Consider the following 21,471-nt stretch of genomic DNA (forward strand, 5'->3'; position numbering starts at 1 on the left):
CTTTCCCTGGCCACTGTTTGAGGCTGAACCAGACCATTCTCAACCATGGTGACCTATTTGACCCTGAGCTGAGCTTCCGACCACATAAACGCGCCAACACTAAGACCGCCTATTTCCACCTCCATAACATCGCCCATCTCCGCCCTTGCCTCAGCTCATCTGCTGCTGGAAACCTCATCCATGCCTTTGTTACCTCTAGACTCGACTAGTCCAATGCTCCATTGGCCGGCCTCCGTCCGTGCATCCTCCGTAAACTTGCCTACCGATCAGTGCTACCTTCCCGATTGCCCCCCGCTTCCGGGTTACTCCCCTACCCAGTCACTCTCCATCTTGGTCGTCCCACTCTCCCGGTACCCTGACTGAGGGCTATTGCCAACGAAACAGTGGCCTGATCTTCGAGGCCTCCTCGCCGGCGACCCGCCGAGCTGCCCAGAGACGCCCATTAGGTTGTCCGCATTCTCCAGTTGGATGATAATAGGGCCCAAGGCCCAATATTAGGCGAGCCTTGGGCCTATCCATTCAGGCGCAGTAATCGGTCCCCGCGCCCAGTTTGCGCCAGCCGACTTCCTTGGCCTTCATTTGTAAAATAAACAAAATATTTGTGACAGAGTTAAGTAGGACAAATGCAATTTAAGATCCTTGCAACTAATATAATTACAGGGTTACTGGCTACTACTAAATCTGAGAGAAAGTAGCTGCGTTTGCGTTTAACTTTGATAATAAGTGAAGTGTTCGGCTTAGCACATCGTGACATCAAGGTGAAATAAAAATTGAAGATGTTGGGAGGTTGCAGGCACTTGTAAGTGTACTGAAATCCCAGATCTACTGTAATGAACCACTGAAGCTTTAAAGTGTTATAATTATCAGGGATTATGAAATGTGTATCCCTCCTCAGACCTTCTTGTAAGGGCTGTCGGCCTCCCTATCTGATCCTTTGTCATTGATTAATGCATGGCATTTGATGAAATGCACATTACATTGCAAATGAGACAGCCCATTACTCATAATGAGCTCATATCTCGAAATGGCAAGAAGCAGGGCTGATATTATGGGCTGACACAAACACATACATGCCCAACCCTGGCAGGTGTTGCGATCGCTGTGTCTGCACAGGATAAACAGCAGTGGCCTGTAGCCAAATGTCCGAGGGGTGACCTCAGAGTCACAAGTGAGGCTTTCATTCCTCTGTCACTTTGTTGTCTTGTTAGCAAATGGATTTGGTACTTGGCATTCTATCAAGTCGAACAGCTGAGTCAGCTGACTTTGGTATATTCTACATTAAGTAGAAAGTATCAAAACAGTCCGAGTACTCAACAGATTAGGTATTGTAAATGCAGAACAATACTTCATCTGTTGAGTACTCTTGACTGTTTCACTTAGTTGCAAAATATCACAAAGCAAGGGCCCAGTTTTTGATTCAAGGAATCTTTAACAGAGAGACATAGTGTACTTTCATGTTGCCTTTGTTATCTTTGTCTGCATTTATAATGTTCTGAATGCTTATTAAGTCAAAGGTCAGCCTTGTAGATGCTACTTTCATCAGCTAAGTAATAATAGTCACACAAGAGTGCAGAAGTGGGATTAACTATAGGATGCTCAAGTACAAGGATCTCTAAGAAGAAGGGTTCGACCCGAAGCGTCAACTCAAATTTCTCTCCACGGATGTTGCCTGACCTGCTGAGTTTTTCCAGCATTTTCTGTTGTTATCTCTAAGAGAGATGTTTTATTGACATTAAAAAGGGGCAGGAAACTGAACCAAATAATAGTAACATCATCATAAAAGCAAGATACTGCGGATGCTGGAAATCTGAAATAAAAACAGAAAATACTGGAAATACTCAGCAGGTCAGACAGCATCTGTGGCGAGAGAAACAGAGTTAACGTTTCAGGTCAATGGCCTTTCGTCAGACCTGGAAAAAGTTAGAGATGTAACAGATTTTTAAGCAAGTACAGGGGCAGGGAAAGGGTGGAGGGGAGGGAGGAACAATTTTTGAGTGCCAATGTAAGGTGTCAACCTTGTCTTGCTAGCAGCGCACTCACCTCTGTGTCAGAAGGTGTTAGGCAAGGGTATTAAGGGTTATGGAACCAAGGCGGGTAGATAGAGTTAAGATACAGATCAGCTATTATCTAACTGAATGGCGGAACAGGTTAGAGGGTGTTGTGTTTGTACCGCTACACACAACTACATAAAATAATAAAGCAGCAGAGACTGAGAGTAACTTCAAGTGATCTTTACTGGTTAACTGGAACTTCGGCACTGACTATACAAATCGATACGCGTCTGTTATACACGCTCGCAACTAAGGATGTACATCCGCAATACAAAGTAGTCCCTTCAATGTTGTATACATTACAGAGGGGAATCAATGGCCTACTCCTCTTCCTACGTTCTTAGAAGGTTGTGGGTTCAAGTTCCACTCCAGAAGCTTGAGCACATAATCGAGGCTGATACTTCAGTGCAGTATTGAGAGAGTGCTGCACTGTTGGAGGTGCTGTCATTAGGATGAGATTTTCAACTGAGGTCCCATCGCTCCCTCAGGTAGTCATAAAAGATCCTTGGTACGGTAGCGTAGTGATTATGTCACTGGACTAGTAATCGAAAGAACGTGAGTTCACATTTGAACTTTAGTTTAAAAAGAAATCTAGAAATAAAAAGCTGGTACCATGCTCAGAAAAACCCAACTGATTCACTCATGTCCTTTATGGAAAGAAATCTGCCACCCATACCCAGTCTGGACTAAACGTGACTCGTCCCACACCAACATGATTGACTTTTAACTGCCCTCTGTAGTGGCCTAGCAATACATTCAGTTATATCCAGAGCAACGAGGGGTGGGAAATAAATGCCAGCCTTTCCAGCGAGGCCCACATCCCGAGAATTAATGTAAAAAATATTTGAAGAACATCCACTGCCCTGGCAAACATTTATTCCCCAGCCAACATCAGTATAACAGATTACAAAAGCAAAATACTGCGGATGCTGGAAATCTGAAATCAAAACAGAAAGTGCTGGAAATACTCAGCAGGTCAGGCAGCATCTGTGGAGAGAGAAACAGAGTTAACGGCCCCGATTTTCTGCCAGCTGTCGGGCGGGTTTTCAGGCGGGCGGGGGCCGAAAATCGCCAAAATAGGGGGTCGTGACCCCCCCCACCTGATTCCCCGCCCCGTCCGACTTTCGGACCGCCGTTTCTCCGCGAGCCGATTCAGTCCCGCCCGCCGCTGGCAGGACTGGCCGTCGGGACCCTAATCACCAATTATTGGCATGTTTAATGCCATTTTAAGGGGCCCTTTCTATTTTCAAGGGTTCCCCACGCTAAACACGCCTGCGGGGAGCCCCGCTGATGAAACCTGGCGTGAAGCTTGCCGGCTTGCTTGCTCTCAGCTGCAGGTCATTCGGGAAAGCTGCGATTTAATCGGAGAGCATTTGTATGTTGAAGGACCTTGCTGTTGAAGGCTTGGGGCTACTTCTTCAAGGCTTAGGCACAGCTGTGGAAGGTTGGAGCCTCACACACTTCTCCAATGCGATCTCCTGGGAAGCCTCTCTCGCCACCCTCACTCAGCGCTTCCTCAGCGGAGGCATCTACCAGACGCCTTTTTTTCCTTCCCTTCTTGCCATTAAAGGATCTCCAGCAGCAGAGGCGGCAGCAGCAGAACCAGGAACAGCAGGATCAGCAACAGGAGCACCAGGCTGCTGCTCACTCACCTGAAGCTGCACAGGCCAGAAGGGGCCAGTGCTTGGAAGTGGCTTGAGAGCACCTTGCTGCGCTTTAGGGGGCCATGGGGACCCGTATCTGCACTGGCAGTCCTACTCAGAAGGACTTCAATGAAGATCTGGTTTCTCTGTTCAATAGATGGCCATCGCTCCTCAAGAGATGTCATTCTCTTATAAGCACTCACCATGTTTTCCCTGCCCTGGTGACTTATCTCCTCCATGGAGGTTGCCAACCTTTCTATGGTGATGCGTTCATGCGCCAAGGCTCCACAAAGGCTCTGCTCATGGTCGCTATGGACTCCTCCATTCGCTGCATACTCGCAGCGACCCTGGAGACAAAACCTGCCAGAGACTCCTGCATCTGTGCATGGAGGTCCATCACCTCTTCTCTTGCGGATGGACCCAGAGGCAGAGGGTCGACATGCAGCACAGCTGAGCTGAGCTGGCAGAGTCCTGCGCCCTCCGACAAGGACTCTCCACTGCTGTCCCTGTCTCCAGAATCTGCTGAGGCTCACTTGTGAGCTGTGAAACACCAGGTAACAACACTACTCTATGTCCCGAAGGTCCCCCCGAGGTGTGAGTGTCTGCGCTGGTGCTGCTTGCGCTTACTTCTGCTGATGCTGCGCCCTCAGAGGTTGGAGCTTCCTCTGAGGAGTCTGGCTGCACAGCCTCTTCCTCCTCCACAGTGGGGACGGGGGCTCTGGATGGTCCTGTGGGGGAGTAGAGGAAGGAGTTAGAGATGTGATGCCAAGGTTACATGCACATTCGAGTTGACATCTGCTGACACCTGCATCCATGCAGCCTTGGTCTCAGTGGGAGGCCTCTTCCTGCCTGACCTAGGGAAGAGGACCTCCCTGTGGGCCCTAACCCCATCCAATAATGCCTGCAGTTGAGGAAATCTACATGATATAAGGGGTTAATTTCAAGTGCTTGCTGGGTAAAAGTTTTCAGACTTGACACTGGGCAAGTATCGATGTGTAACTAGAGCTATTGCACGTACTCGGACTACAGCCAAGAACAGATGTCTGCCCACCTAATGAGAATGTAGAAGTGAAATAATGAGTTCCTTTGATGTACCAATGACCTGATAACTTGTGACCATAAGCAAAGCTAGCCTCCCAATATATGATTAAAGAGGACCTCCGGTTACACGATTCATGCCCTGTTATAGATTAACGGTTGACTTATGTGTCCAGGATCCTTCTGTCAATATGTTATTTCTACCTGATGATTAATCTAAAATGTATCCTGATAGAGGAACAAAGGAATGTCAATCAAACTTGTTTGTTACACTGTATAAATATGGAACGCTTACGCTGTATCATTGGAATAGTAGCCTCACCCCTTGAGTAGAGGTGCTGATTCCCCTTGCAAGAAGTGAAATAAAAGGCCTGTCCGTCTGACGAATCCAGGTGTGTATTGAGTCATTAGCCAGAGCTAAGAAGTAAGGCACTTCTACAATTTGGAGGTTCCACTGAGATGGCTTGCTGTACCAATTGGTGAGTTAACAGACGCAGAGTACGTTGCTCGGTTGGGAAAATCCCATCGGCCGAAGGTGGTGTTTTGCCACATTTTTGGGACTTTCCCTGCCAGAAGCATAGCTGCGCATAGTCTGTTTATTCCATTGGACAGTACTGCCATCGGGTAATTGACTCACAAGGTTCGGAGGTTAAACTGCCGTTGTGACTGCTTCCCTTTCAGAAACGGAACAGAGGACCAGCCATGAGGCGCTGACGCCCCGCGAACAGGATCGTGCAGAAAAGGACTGTATAAAGGTACCAGAGAGAGAAGGTTAAGTCAGGAATTTGATTAACTAAGGAGCTAGCGATTTATTGGAAATTGAACTAGCAAGGTTCCAGCTTGCTGAGAGAGAAGGTTAAGTCAGGAATTTGATTAACTAAGGAGCTAGCGATTTATTGGAAATTGAACTAGCAAGGTTCCAGCTTGCTGAGAGAGAAGGTTAAGTCAGGAATTTGATTAACTAAGGAGCTAGCGATTTACTGGAAATTGAACTAGCAAGGTTCCAGCTTGAAGTTAGCTGGGACAAATTGAAGGCCCTTTTTGCTAAAGATTTGGCTAAAGGGAGTAGGGTAGAAGGAGAGAAGAGCTTGAAGTTAGCTGGGACAAATTGAAGGCCCTTTTTGCTAAAGATTTGGCTAAAGGGAGTAGGGTAGAAGGAGAGAAGAGCTTGAAGTTAGCTGGGACAAATTGAAGGCCCTTTTTGCTAAAGATTTGGCTAAAGGGAATAGGGTAAAAAAAAGAGAAGAGTGGGCGGTTGTCTGAAACACAGTGTCAATGTTTAATGTTTATGAGAGTGAGTATTTAACTACTTGTTATTATCAATCAACTTTGCAGCTTTGTCCAGTAAGGCTGCATAGGTTGGGGATTTAGTAACACTTTGGTTGTTGTTTAACAAGTGTATTGTTTATTGTTTATTGTTATATGTATTAATGTTTAGTCATGTCTGATCTGTAGAGGCGTCCCACGCAGATCATAGAGTGTTACGGAATTGTTGTATGTTTTAACTAAAATATTTAAGCTGAAAAAAAAACTGCAGAAGGGGTTGGAAAAGACCCAAGCCGGGGAAGTGAGTCCCGCGGCGGAATGTATGGTTGAGAAAATAGTGATGTCTTTTACATGATCCACTAAGCTATTGTGGATTCAGTATTTTCCCCAGTTAGAAATACCTTCCACGAGGGTGGAGAACCCTCGAGTTTTATACGTATGTATAGTTTATTAATCTGATCTGTAGGGGCGTACAACGCAGATCACGGATTGTCACGGGAGTTTAGATTGTTTTAAGTGAACCATTTAAGCTGCTACAATGGGTGCTAGCACCAGTAAGCCACCCGAGAAAGGCACGCCAGCAGCCTTTATGTTAAAGAACTGTGGTCAATCATACCTGTATGTATGAGCTTTCCATTGATCACCCACCAAATTGGTCCAAATGGACTGTAAATAAGACTAGACCCTTTCCCTCAGATGGTTCATTTAACATAGAAAGAATTACTTGCCTCGAGGAATGTTTAACGGACAAGAGAGAAATAGAGAACAGCCAGATAAAAAGACTGCCTCTATGTTTGTTGAGTCAGAAAAAAAAAGATTACCCCGAAGAAATACCTTTCTCCTCTATTATGGTAGGATAACAAGGTAACTATAGAAGGATGAATAGAGGGGAATATAGAGGAAGACGTGGTAGAGTAAGAGGGTATGGACGATCTGGTAATTGTTACAATTGCGGACAACCCGGACATAGGGCAAACCAATGCCCTGCGAAAAATCGTCAGAACAAAACCTTCAATAATGGACCTCCGTTAGAGAATAAAGGTCCTAATTTCACTGTCCATAACCCTTTTTCGGACCAGTCAGGAGGTTACCCTACAAACGGACAGGGATTTAGGAGAAATAGAGATCAGAATTACTGACTGACACCAGCAGCCCCAGGCGCCACAGACCACCAAATGCCGGTTGTTTCTTTAAATTCACGCAGCGAACCTGAAGTTAAAATGCAAATAGCTGGGAGACCTATGTCATTTTAGTAGATACAGGAGCAACCTTTTCGGTGTTAGGGAAAGGATATTCTGAAGGAATGCCTATTAATGGGAAAAAGACCCCGATAGCTGGATTGGCTGGAATACTACAATGCTTGAATCAATCGACTCCCCTCACAGTAAAAGTAGAAGAATTTGAGGAAGAACACTCCTTTCTGTTATCAGGAGATGTCTCTATGAATTTATGTGGAAGAGACTTGCTATGCAAAATGAATGCTACAATCATTTGCTCCCCATCAGGAGTAACGGTAGAAATCCAAGTAGATAAGGCATATGCGTACCCAGTAACAGAAATAAAACACCCTGTTCTTTACGCATGGGAAATTGCCGACCCAAGTTTGAGTCCCAAACTTGTCAGTCTGTTAGGAGCGTGGGGATTCGTTACAAGCTCCATAAAACAATACCAGGAATCCCTGAAACTAGGGAAATGGCATTCAAAATTGCACTGCACGGCCTGCTATGACAAAACAGGACAAGATTATCAGCCGTTTTTAAATTTAAAATACCTCCTAACTATTAGACTGCACAGCCCTATAAAGTTACAATTAATCCAGCTGCACCATTACCCAAAAGGTCACAGTATCCATTGTCAGAGAAAGCAGAAAAAGGAATTGAGCCAGTGATGGAATCATTGTTAAAACAGGGAGTTAACGCCGGATAGAATAAAGGTCGTTTGCAACATATCGTTGCCAAAAACTAAAAGAGAAATGAAGCATTTTCTAGGAATGACTGGCTATTGTAGACAATGGATATTAAACTATTCAGAAATAACCAGACATGAGCATGACAAATTTGGAAAATTCGCGGTTACCTGACTTCCTCGGGAACCCAGATTAAAAATGCACAAGAAGTGCAAAATCTTTTACTAGCTATTCAGAGACGTAAACAGATTGCAATTATTAAGTGCCAAGCGCACACGGGGCATTTGGACAAGGTTGCGCTTGGAAACGCTGCTGCAGATAGCGCTGCTAAGTCAGTAGCTATATCAAGTACTGAACGACAAGTTTCAGCCTTCCCTGTTAGGGAAAAGCCAGAGATACCGCAGCCACCGTCCTTAGATGATGTGCTGACCCATCAAGATAGGGCCAGTTCTGATGAAGTAAAGGAATGGGTTGTTAATCATTGTTTTAAAAAACACTGACGGCTTATGGGTTCATCATGACGGCCGCATGGTGGCACCCAAATCATTACTATCACCAATTGCCCGATGTGTTCATAAATTCACCCATGCAGGCAAAGAGGGGATGGCGGACTATATCATTAAGACCTGGTATGCACCAGGAATCTCAAAGTTGGCAAAACAAATATGTGAAAATTGTACTATCTGCCAGACCATGAATGCAGGGAAAATAAAGAAGGTACAGCCCGCATCCCACCCAAACCCCATGGGCCCTTTTGTACACTTGCAAATGGATTTTATTGAACTACCTGTATGTATGAGCTTTAAATATGTATTAGTTATTATCGATATGTTTTCAAGATGGATTGAAGCTTTTCCTTGCAGAAAGAATGATGCTACCACTGTTGCTAAATGTTTATTGAAGGACATTGTACCTCGCTTTGGGATACCAGCAAAACTGTCAAGTGACAATGGGTCCCATTTTACGGGAACAGTGATTAAGGAACTATGCAAAGCCTTACAGATTAGCCAGCACCTCCATTGCAGTTATCATCCACAGTCGGCTGAACTAGTGGAAAGATATAACGGGATGCTGAAAAACAAGCTTGCAAAACTGTGTAAAGAAACTGGACTTAAATGGGTTGATTTGTTACCCATAGCTTTAATGACAATGCGGTCTGCTACCAACAGAACTACAGGATTGTCGCCTCACGAGATCGTCATGGGAAGACCACAAAGATTGCCTTTTTCGGCACCTTTAACAGCTAAACAAATGGACATTCATAAAATGGAGGAAGATATGTTGAGTTATTGCATTGCACTAACCAAATGCATTTCTAGTTTCCATCAACAGGTGAAGGAAGCCCAGGTCGATCCCGCTGAAGGAAAGTGCCATACTTTCGAGCCAGGAGTTAACGTCTATATAAAAATCTTCAAGCGAAAGAATAGCCTTCAACCCAGATTTGAGGGACCCTTCCAAGTACTCCTGACCACAAACACCGCTGTAAAAGTAAAGGAGCGACCAACATGGATACACGCGTCCCATTGTAAGAAGGCATCAGTCGAAGATAATACACTGCCAAGATGAACTGGATTTGGACTTTAACAAGACTGTTCTCTTTGTCAACGATAATTGAAACTGCCATATTGATTTACCCAGATCCCCTGAAGGGCAAACCATGCATAGAAGAATGTGTACTTTTAAACAGTGATTTCTTTTATATTATATGCTATAACGAGACTATGAAGGTTCAGCTTCAGGATCACACTATGCAGGTACCCCCGTATCAACCCCTGAGTCTTAGGATTAGGCAGGATAAGGTAGTAGAAGAAGATAGATGGAGTGAGTGCAAATGTAACTACACTTTGACTAAAACTACTACTAAACCACCGGGTGCAGTCGAATGGCCCTATTGGGGATGGCGGAACCTGTCCACAGTACAAAATTTGACTAGTAAAAAATCTGGAAAGGAGAACACGGAATAGGAATGATGCACCAGATATGGAACAAATTTGAAGCCTATAATAACACTTATTTCATCTGTGGGCATAGAGCATACCCTTGGTTACCACAAAATTGGACTGGGTCATGTTACTTGGGATATGTAGTGCCCTATATACATCATATTTCACCTTTGGATAGCCACCCTGGGACACGAGTAAAACGAGTCAGAAACTGAAAGGTTCTTTGCTATAGCATTTCCCTGGTATGGAACAGGGAAGCTGGCAAGAGAATCTATAAACATGGCAGCAGTGCTGGAACAAATAGCCAATGATAAACGCAGAAATGGTGGCTTTGCGCACTGTTGCTTTACAAAACCGCATGGCTCTGGACTAATTGTTGGCAAAAGGGGGCACATGTGCAGTCATAAAAACCGAATGTTGCACCTATATCCCAGATAGCTCAGAAAATATCACCAACCTGGTAAACCACATAAAGGAGGCTGTAGAGAAACTACGTCAACCTGAACCATGGTCCATGTGGGATTGGATTTCAGGATGGGGAGGAGCACTAGGAAAGCAAATTTTGGAAACCTTAATCGCAATTGTGATGATAATAATTTTAATTAGTTTATTGATTGGTTGTTTAAAATTATTGTGTACAAAAGTCCTTTCCTTATTAACGTCAACTCCTCCAGTACCAATGATGTCTGAATATGAGGATATTAAGGGTGAGACCTTTGATGTAGAGTTTCTTAAACTTAGTGAAATAGATTGTCCTTAGAAAGGACAAAAGGGGGGAATGAGGAAATCTACATGATATAAGGGGTTAATTTCAAGTGCTTGCTGGGTAAAAGTTTTCAGACTTGACACTGGGCAAGTATCGATGTGTAACTAGAGCTATTGCACGTACTCGGACTACAGCCAAGAACAGATGTCTGCCCACCTAATGAGAATGTAGAAGTGAAATAATGAGTTCCTTTGATGTACCAATGACCTGATAACTTGTGACCATAAGCAAAGCTAGCCTCCCAATATATGATTAAAGAGGACCTCCGGTTACACGATTCATGCCCTGTTATAGATTAACGGTTGACTTATGTGTCCAGGATCCTTCTGTCAATATGTTATTTCTACCTGATGATTAATCTAAAATGTATCCTGATAGAGGAACAAAGGAATGTCAATCAAACTTGTTTGTTACACTGTATAAATATGGAACGCTTACGCTGTATCATTGGAATAGTAGCCTCACCCCTTGAGTAGAGGTGCTGATTCCCCTTGCAAGAAGTGAAATAAAAGGCCTGTCCGTCTGACGAATCCAAGTGTGTATTGAGTCATTAGCCAGAGCTAAGAAGTAAGGCACTTCTACACAGTGAAGCTTCGTCGCATTTGGAGGCAGCTCGGGGTCTGGCACTGGCCACAGCTGCTGCAGGCTCCTCTGCCATCCTGTGTGGTTCGTTTGGAAGCCTTCAGAGGAAGCAATGCTTGCTGTGGACCTTGAAAGCACCACGAATGATGACATCATACTGTGGGGCTTCCTGACTGGAAATGGACAATTAGCAAGGCTGCCCACACGCTGGAAATTAATTGGCCACTTGAGGGAAAATTGCGTGCAGCTGGCTGACCCATTTTTTTGTGGGTCAGAACCCCACATTCGGGGAATCCGACCATTTCCCACACAATCCACAAAATCGGGCCAAACATTTCAGGTCGATGACCCTTCGTCAGAACTGGAAAAAGCTAAAAAAAAAAGGAAAATAAAGAGAGAGAAAAAAAAATGGAAAAAAAAGATAGGGGCAGAGGTTATAACCTCTCTTTATTTTCTCTCTCTTTATTTTCCATTTTTTGAGGGTCATGGCCACTCACACAGAATGCTCCCAGGGCAGTGCACACAGGCCCTGGACAAGCTGCCTGTCCCTAGCGGAGACAGGAGAACCATGCCACCCTCTGCAGGGACCATAACCTCTGCCCCTATCTTATTTTTCCATTTTTTTCCCCTCTCTCACATGGCAGCTGTCTTTCGTTCTGCCATCGCCATTCACACTTCATCTAGAGCCATCTTTTGTTTCTTAACTTGTCCCATTGCCATCTCCTTTTGCCTTGCACTATTATTCCTTTTGTCTCTTAATCTCTCCTGCCTTCCAGCCTATCACAGGCCTTCCCTTTTGTTCTTTCCTCCCCTCCCCCCTTTCCCTGCCCCTGCACTTGCTTCAAAACCTGCTCCATCTCCAGCTTTTTCCAGTTCCGACGAACGGTCATCGACCTGAAACGTTAACTCTTGTTTCTCTCGCCACAGATGCTGCCCTGGCCTGCTGAGTGTTTCCAGCATTTTCTGTTTTTATTTCAGTAAAACAGATTGTCTGGTCATTTATCTCACTCCTCTTTGTGGGACCTCATTGTGTGTAAATTGGCTGCTGCGTTGCCCTACAGTGCAACAGTGACCACACTTCAAAAAAAGTACTTCATTGACTGCAAAGCACTTTGGGATGCCCTAAGATTGTGAAAGGTGCCGCATAAATGCAAGTTTTTTTCTTACGTTTTGCTCAATATTCAATTCAATTCAATTTTATTTGCCATATGTAACCAGTACTAGTACAAGTACAATGGAATACTTACTCCCCGTGGGGACACGTCAGCTATTTTTACAGCGCCGTGTTCAGAAAGTCAATTCAATGGCGTCCAGTGGCAGTGGGAGCACGATGTCCCTCAGCCGCTCCGTCCTCCTCGTCACCGCGGCCTCCTCCTCACTGTTGCCGGCTCCAAGTGGTGGCCTGCTTCTCCCGCTCACGATCCGACCTCTGGCCGCCATGCCCGGCTCCCCTCCTCCCAGTCGGACTGCGAGCTTCCCGCCATGGAGCTGCCGGCCGACGTGCTCCAGCGGGTCGTCGTGGCTGCTGCTGCTGCTCGCCGCGCTGCGCTGCCTCCACCCGACTCGCCGAACACTAATATTGCGACTAAGAGGACTTGATGGCTCCAAATGTTGAATGAGGATCCTTTCCACTGGGCAAATAAACACTTCCATGGCCTTCATACTCTAAATAGAGTTGAAGTAACTTTCATCTCTGCATAAGGTACCTGTTGCTGCTGTTGGAATTATTGGTCTACAAGCTCAACACAGCAGCTGAACACCAGAGTTGGAGCGGTGGCCACTCAAACAGAATGCTCCCAGGGCAATGCACACAGGCCCTGGACAAGCTGCCTGTCCCTAGCGGAGACAGGAGTACCACGCCACCTTCTGCAGGGACATTCTACGGTGAGCACTGCACTTCCCCGATCATGACCGCACTCAACTTTCACACTGCTGATAGCTTCCGGTCACCGAAAGGGTACATCACGGGGGAGAGCCATTGTTTGATCTAGCGACCCATGCTCTAGGTGCCTCAGGTGCTTTTTGACTATGTCCACCAGCCATAATAGCATTGGAGTGGTACTTGTAATTCAAAAAAGGCAATAAGGATTCCACTGATTTGTGAGTTTCTGCTACAGGTTTCTGGTCTGCCTCTTTTTTATCCGGCACCGACGGGACCAGCGTGGTGCTGGTTGATCAAAAAGTCCGGAATACAGAGAGGTATACTTACCAAGGTACGAGAGCCCCGTACATGGCCACAGATCCAGGCGTCCCTGTTGCATAGCAACAGGTGCAGGAACCCTGGTTACACGGCCACCAATATGAAGTAAAACTTACCTGAACCTACTCCTAAATTCTGCCGGTTAAGAGAGATTTCCGGTTATTTAGGTGCCGGTAAAAAGAGAGTTTCCTGTACTAGTCTCTCCCATAAGCAGTCAAAGCGTCTTTCATTCGGAGGGGTGCCCTAACTGTCCAATATCTAATTATACTAAAGCATAAGCCAGTGGTGGAATGATGTGACCCCCTTCTAATCTGAACTGGATATTGGATCTTTCACATACAGAGTAACTGTCAAAGCAAATTCCACTCAATCTCACTTTTCTCTGCAAAAACAATAAGCTATTTTCCTTAATAACAACAGAAAATGCTGGAAAAACTCAGCAGGCCAGGCAACATCCGTGGAGAAAAATTAGAGTTGACGTTTCGGGTCGAAACCCTTTTTCAAAACTGGAAAGGAAATAAAATAGATCGAAGGCAGGGCTGCGATAGAACAAAAGAAGTAAAGAGGTATTCAAAACCAGACGAGATGGTGATAGGACAGTGGAGACAAAAGACGGCTCAGATTAGGTGTGAAGTGTACTGGCAGAATGGGAGACAGCTGCCATGTGGGAGAGAGGAAAAAAAAGGAAAGGGGGGGGGAAGGGAAGACCCAAAACAAAGGGGTGGAAAAAAATATAAGTAAAAATGTAATAGGGGCCGAGGTTATGATCTGAAATTGTTGAACTCGATATTGAGTCCGGAAGGCTGCAAAGTGCCTAATCGGAAGATGAGGTGCTGTTCCTCGAGTTTACGTTGAGCTTCCGTGGAACAATGCAAGAGGCCGAGGACGGTGAGGTCCGAGTGGGAATGGGGCGGTGAATTAAAGTGACAGGCCACCGGGAGCTCGGGGTCACCCTTACGGACTGAACGGAGGTGTTCCGCAAAGCGGTCACCCAATCTGCGTTTGGTCTCCCCTATTTTCCTTGTTCCTTTCATTTGCTAAGTCACTTGTTTTGAGATTGCCTTTCTTCCGAGGCGAACTACAAACTGCAAAAACTGGCCTCCTGCATTTTAGTTTTCAGCTCCGGGTGTCAAGCCTGGAACTCACAGTCTGTTGCTTACAAACCCGACTGACTGCTCATGTATCCCTTTGTCCTTTTCTCTGTTTTCAGCCAATGGGAAGCTGGTAAGAACATAGGAGCAGGAAGGAGTAGGCCATTCAGCCTCTCGTGCCTGTTCCGCCATTCAGTCAGATCCTGGCTGATCTGTACACTGGCTGCAGTGGCACTGACACCTTCCCCCATTCAGTGATTTTTTGCCAGCAGACCTGCCCTTATGGTACAAGTTCAAAGAACACAACTCCCATCTGTTCTCAATATAATTGGAGGCCAGCCTGGCTAATGGGCCTGAGATACGACAACCGAACCCCACTGTATCAGTTTGAACCAGACAGTGATCCGTGACATCCCACAAGCTGGTCCGTCTGGCTTTAATGCACGTCTTCAATGCTGCAGCCTGTGGCTTTTTTCAAACCTGTGCCAATTCATGTGTTGTACAACACAATATGTAAACATATTTCAATCCCTATCCGATCCCATCCCATCAGCTTCCCGCCGGATGGGTGAGGTTAAAGTTACCCTCGATGTCATTGAAACAGTGCTCATCCTCACCAAAGATTTTTCACTTTCTTTGTGAAGACATTGGGGTAAACTCGAGGAACAGCACCTCATCTTCCGATTAGGCACTTTGCAGCCTTCCGGACTCAATATCGAGTTCAACAATTTCAGATCATAACCTCGGCCCCTATTACATTTTTACTTATATTTTTTTCCACCCCTTTGTTTTGGGTCTTCCCTTCCCCCCATTTCCTTTTTTTTTCTCTCTCCCACTTGGCAGCTGTCTCTCATCCTGCCAGTACACTTCACACCTAATCTGAGCTGTCTTTTGACTCCACTGTTCCAATGGAGCTCAACGTAAGCTCGAGGAACGGCACCTCACCTTTCGATTAAGTACTTTACAGCCTTCTGGATTCAACATCGAGTTCAACAATTTCAGATCATAAACTCGGCCCCTATCATTTTTTTCCATTTTGTTTTTCTCTCTCTCACATGGCAGCTGTCGATCATACGCCATCGCCATTTACACTTTGTAATGAAATCTGCTTGTCTTGCCTGTATTCGTTTTGCACTCATGTATATTACCCTCCCCCACACTGTGTATCGTTTCACTTCCTCTTTCCTGACTAACCTGGAAGGTTCCAGGTCTTGGCTCTTGGCTCCGCCCCTGACTTCTCTTACATAAAGATCTCAGGATCTGTATGACTCATTCCTGTGAGCCAGTCGGTGTGTTGAGATGTTAGCTCTGATCTTAGTGATTAAAAGCCAACTTGTTTAAATCTATAACTTCTAGTTTTGTGGTTATTGAAGGCACATCAATTTTAATCACTAAAGAATACTAGGATGGATCGACTCCTAAAACCAGAGCGTTTGGACTTGGATCCACATTCTGCTGAAGCATCAAATCAATTTGGACACTGGCTCAAATGCTTCGAACTCTTCGCGAGGGCCTCATCCGCTAGCGAGGTAGATAAACTGAGTCTACTGACTACTCACGTTAGTCATCGGATTTATTCGTTCATCCGGGACGCCACCTCTTACACGGAGGCCATCACTATCCTGAAGGCCCAATACCAGAGGCCAGTAAACGAAGTGTACGCCAGACATCTGCTGGCTACACGCAGGCAGCGACCTGAGGAATCAATGGACGATTTCTTACAGGGCCTAAAGGACTTGGTCCGGGGCTGTAACTGCAAGGCCGTGACGGCCAACGTGTACTCTGACGAATTGGTCCGCGATTCCTTCATCACGGGCCTCAAATCGAATTATATCCGGCAGAGACTGCTGGAGAAGGAGGTCCTGGACTTAAAAAAGGCAGTGGCCACTGCGCGATCGCTGGACGTGGCCCAGAAAAACTCTGACTCTTATTCTTCCGGCCATGCGGCCCTCACCGCCTCATGCGCGCCGAGCGGGCCGCCATCTTGGAATCAGCCATCTTCCCCATCCAGGTCTCAGACCAGCTCTACACCGCCGGAGATCCCACACAGAAGTTCACCCAGGAGTCCGACTACAGCGGCAATGTCTCGAGGCCCGAAATGCTACTTCTGTGGCCAGGCCAAGCACCCCAGACAACGATGCCCAGCGAAGGACGCTACATGCTTCAAATGTAAGAAAAAGGGGCATTTTAGCAAAGTCTGCAGGGGGAATCCGATTTCCAGCTCCGTCACCGCCTCGTGCGTGCCGTGCGGGCCGCCATCTTGGGATCCGCCATCTTTTCCCGACTCAACGGCCGCCCAGGGCCCAACAGTGGCTTCGATCACGGTGGATCAATCCAGGCCACACCCGTTGACAAAATCCATGATGGACATACAGGTAAACGGGAATTTAACGAAATGTTTAATTGACTGTGGGAGTACCGAGAGTTTTATCCACCCTAGCCTGGTACGGCGGCACTCATTAACGGTAACCCCTACACGGAGCAGAATTGCTATGGCTGCTAAGCCCCACACTTCAGACATTTTGGGCTACTGTGTGGTAACACTGACTGTAAAAGGCACGGACTACAAGGATTTTAAACTCCTCGTGATGCCAGAACTCTGTGTTAATGTAATCTTGGGCCTGGACTTCCAGTGCCACCACGAAAGTGTCATGCTAGTGTATTGATTTCTTTGTGGGTTCAATGACGAGACATTTATGAAAGAGAATGTCTTTTAATCTAAAGTCTGTTCAACTCTTTATACAGCTTTACAGGAGACAGATGCTAGTGATCCATCTAGAATGAAACTGAAACTAAACTGCACTGCCTTGCTTGTCTCGGTCACATGACCTCTGCTGGTCAGTCATAAGTAATCAATACCTGCAAACATGCTGATAAGGCATCATAATCAAACAGGCAAATAACATCACTATTTGCTGATATCATTACATCTCCTTTTCTTAAAACAAAAGTATTTTACTTTTAACTAACAACATGTTTTCTTTGTATTAATCTGCATTTTAACTGTAACACTTAATGAACTTACATTATCATTATCATGATCAAGGTTTTTTAACCTTGCTTTGTGTGTTCACATGAAATATGTCAATACACTAGAACTTGAAGAAAGAATAAGATAACATTACTTCCTTCTATAACAATAGTCCTTAAATTTGCTCAATGAGTCTCTCAGGAGGCTTCACGTGTCTTGAGGATTTTCTGATTGATTGTCCTTGAATCTGAGTTGTTGCCTCAGATGATGGTTCCTCAGCTGTGTGATCAGGTTGTTCAACAATATCAGTCTCTTGACCTGCTGTGGCTGGTCCCATGAGAAGATCTCGACGATTTCTTCTCAGAACAGCACCCTTATCTGTCTGAATGGTGTATGATCTTGGTTGAACTTCACTCAGGACAGTTCCCTTCTGAGTCCATGTGTTTGTTTTGTCTTTGAAACTTACTTGGTCACCAGTGTGGAGTTCAGGTAGGTTTTGTGTTCCTCTGTCATAGTAGTACTTTTGCTTTTCTTTCTGTTGTTCTTTGAACTTCCTCACTTTCTCCCCCTCTTTTGTTTTCAGGAGGTTCTCCGGGATGGGTAGGTTTGATCTTAGCCGACGTCCCATAAGGAGTTGGGCTGGTGACTTACCACACTCGAGCGGCGTTGTGCGGTACACAAGCATGCTCTGGTAGAAGTCAGTTCCACTATCTTTTGCCTTGTACATCTGTCTTTTCACTGTGTTTGCGGGCTCTCCTGGGTCAACAGCTCTGGACAACGTGTCTGCTGTATACATCAGCTTACCCGGTGTGTACGCAACATTCAGTTCATCATAGACTGTCTCTCCTTCGCTTTCCACAACGAGGACTCTCTTTACCAGGTTCAGTCTCTCACAGGTTTTTAAACCTAGTATGGCTTGCACATCCTTTGGCACCACGATTAATGCTAACGTGTGCTCTCTGTCCTTGTGTGTCACTTTGACAATGCATCTTCCTTTCACTGGTATTTCAGTACCTGAGTATCCTGTCACTTTCACTTTGATTCCATGTATCTTTGGTCTGGGTCTAATTTTCTTAAAATCAGTCTCTGATATCACATTAACTTGTGCTCCAGTATCCAATTTAAATGGAATGTGTATGTCATTCACTTTTAGTGTCAACATCCAGTCTCTTTCTTCTTGTTTGTTTTCAGACTCAACATCTACATAGAACTCCTCTATGTCGCTTTCATCTACTGCATGGACCTTGCTTTGTTGCACTTGGTTCTTGCAGCAACGGGCATAATGGTTGTTTTTGTTGCAACTATTGCATGTTTTACCATATGCTGGACACTTTCTTGGTGGATGCTGTGTACCGCATCGACTACATGACTTTTGATTGCCCCTTTCATTTTTGTTCGCTGGCCACGCCTCTTTTTTCACATTGGCGCTCTTTTTGTTAAACGGTTTGTGTCCGTTCTTTCTCACTGCATCCACGTTGCAGCTGTCACTGAACAGCTCCTTTGCCTGCGACTTCACAGTTTCTGTAGCCCTACACAGTGCTATGGCTTTTCCCATGTCTAGATCTTGCTCTCTTAGCAGTCTTTCCCTTAGACCATCATCTGGAATACCACACACCAGTCTGTCTTTTATCAGCGAGTCTGTCAGTCCCCCAAATTCACATGTTTTGCTTCGGTTTCTCAGTTCAGTCACATACTGATCAATAGCCTCACCCGTTTTCTGTACACATGTGAAAAATCTGTGCCTCTCAAACGTCACGTTACGTTTAGGTATACAGTAGGCCTCAAACTGTTCCATTATTTTATCTAGCTTCATTTTGTCTCCATCAACAGCGAATGTGAAGTTATTATACACCTCCAGCGCTTCAGCACTCACGACATGTAAGAACAGTGACGATTTCCTTTTATTACTTTTCTCGTCAGCTCCGATTGCTGCTAAATACAACCCCACACGTTGTTTGAACCTCCTCCAATTTTCAGCCACATTACCTGTCAACTGAAGCGTCGCCGGTGGGTGTAAACCTTCCATTTTTCACTTCGTTAGCTATTCTCCAATGGTAAGTAACGATGTTCTCTTTTGGCTTGCTAATATGTGGAGAGCTGATTTAACTTCAGATTTTTCATCTTCATTTCTTTCATCCACTTCTGACACCATGTATTGATTTCTTTGTGGGTTCAATAACGAGACATTTATGAAAGAGAATGTCTTTTAATCTAAAGTCTGTTCAACTCTTTATACAGCTTTACAGGAGACAGATGCCAGTGATCCATCTAGAACGAAACTGAAACTAAACTGAACTGCCTTGCTTGTCTCGGTCACATGACCTCTGCTGGTCAGGCACAAGCAATCAATCAGGCAACTATGCTGGTAAGACATGATAATCAAACAGGCAAATAACACCACTATTTGCTGATATCATTACAGCTAGCATATGGCGGGTCCCAGCCGCCACTCACAGTCTGTGGCCTATCAACCTTAAAAATCAGCCCGCCCTCTTTATTCGCTAATCTCGCTCCAAACTGTAGGCCCATAGTGACCAAAAGTAGACGGTACAGTCTGGAAGACAGACACTTTATCAAGGCGGAAGTGGACAGACTCCTGCGGGAAGGCATTATTGAATGCAGTACCAGTCCGTGGCATGCCCAAGTAGTCATAATTAAAAATAGCGAAAAGAAACGGATGGTAATTGACTACAGCCAGACTGTTAATATTTATACCCAGCTGGATGCCTACCCTTTACCCCGCATATCAGAAATGGTCAACCAGATTGCGCAATACCGAGTCTTCTCGACTATCGACCTCAAATCCGCGTATCACCAGCTCCCCATTAGAACGGAGGACCGCCCATACACCGCCTTTGAGGCGAACGGACGCCTCTACCATTTTCTCAGAGTGCCCTTCGGGGTAACAAATGGGGTCTCGGTCTTCCAACGTGAGATGGACCGCATGGTTGACGAGAATAAACTACAAGCTACCTACCCCTATCTGGACAATGTCACTATCTGCGGGCACAACCAGCAAGACCACGATCTAAATCTTGCGAGATTTTTAAAAACTGCCCTAAAGCTGAATCTAACCTACAACGAAGACAAATGTGTCTTCAACACAACCCGTCTCTGTATCCTCGGCTGTGTGGTGGAAGATGGGGTAATTGGACCGGACCCTGACCGATTACGCCCCCTAAAGGAACTGCCCCTGCCACACAATCCCAAAGCTTTAAAAAGGTGCCTGGGATTTTTTTCGTATTATGCCCAATGGGTGCCCAATTACTCTGATAAGGCCCGACCCCTCATTAAATCGACGTCCTTCCCACTATCAGCTGAAGCTCGAGAGGTTTTCACCAGTATCAAACAGGACATTGAAAGGGCTGCACTGTGTGCAGTGGACGAAAGCATTCCCTTTCAAGTTGAAAGCGATGCGTCAGACTTTGCCTTAGCTGTGACCCTCAATCAGGCTGGGAGACTTGTGGCCTTCTTCTCCCGAACCCTTCAGGGACCTGAAATCAGACACTCTTCTGTCGAGAAGGAGGCACAGGCTATAGTGGAGGCAGTGCGGCACTGGAGACACTACCTAGCCAGCAAACGTTTCACCCTGCTCACCGACCAGCGGTCGGTGGCTTTCATGTTTAATAACAAACAAAGGGGGAAAATCAAGAATGACAAAATACTCAGGTGGAGGATCGAACTATCCACGTTCGACTATGATATTATGTACAGGCCGGGAGCCCTTAATGAACCCCCAGACGCCCTATCGCGGGGAATGTGTGCCAGCATTCATACGGACAAATTACAGGGTCTCCACAACGACCTCTGTCACCCAGGGGTCACCCGACTATACCATTTTATAAAGTCCCGCAATCTGCCCCACTCCATCGAGGAGGTCAGGGCAATGACCAGAGCCTGCCGCATCTGTGCGGAATGCAAGCCTCGTTTCTACAGGCCTGACCGTGCACACCTTATCAAAGCCACACAGCCATTCGAGCGCCTAAGTCTGGACTTCAAGGGACCCCTTCCCTC

This window comes from Somniosus microcephalus, chromosome 9 (assembly GCF_052327205.1).
Source record: "Somniosus microcephalus isolate GS21.2 chromosome 9, FLI_Smic_1.0, whole genome shotgun sequence".
NCBI lineage: Eukaryota > Metazoa > Chordata > Chondrichthyes > Squaliformes > Somniosidae > Somniosus > Somniosus microcephalus.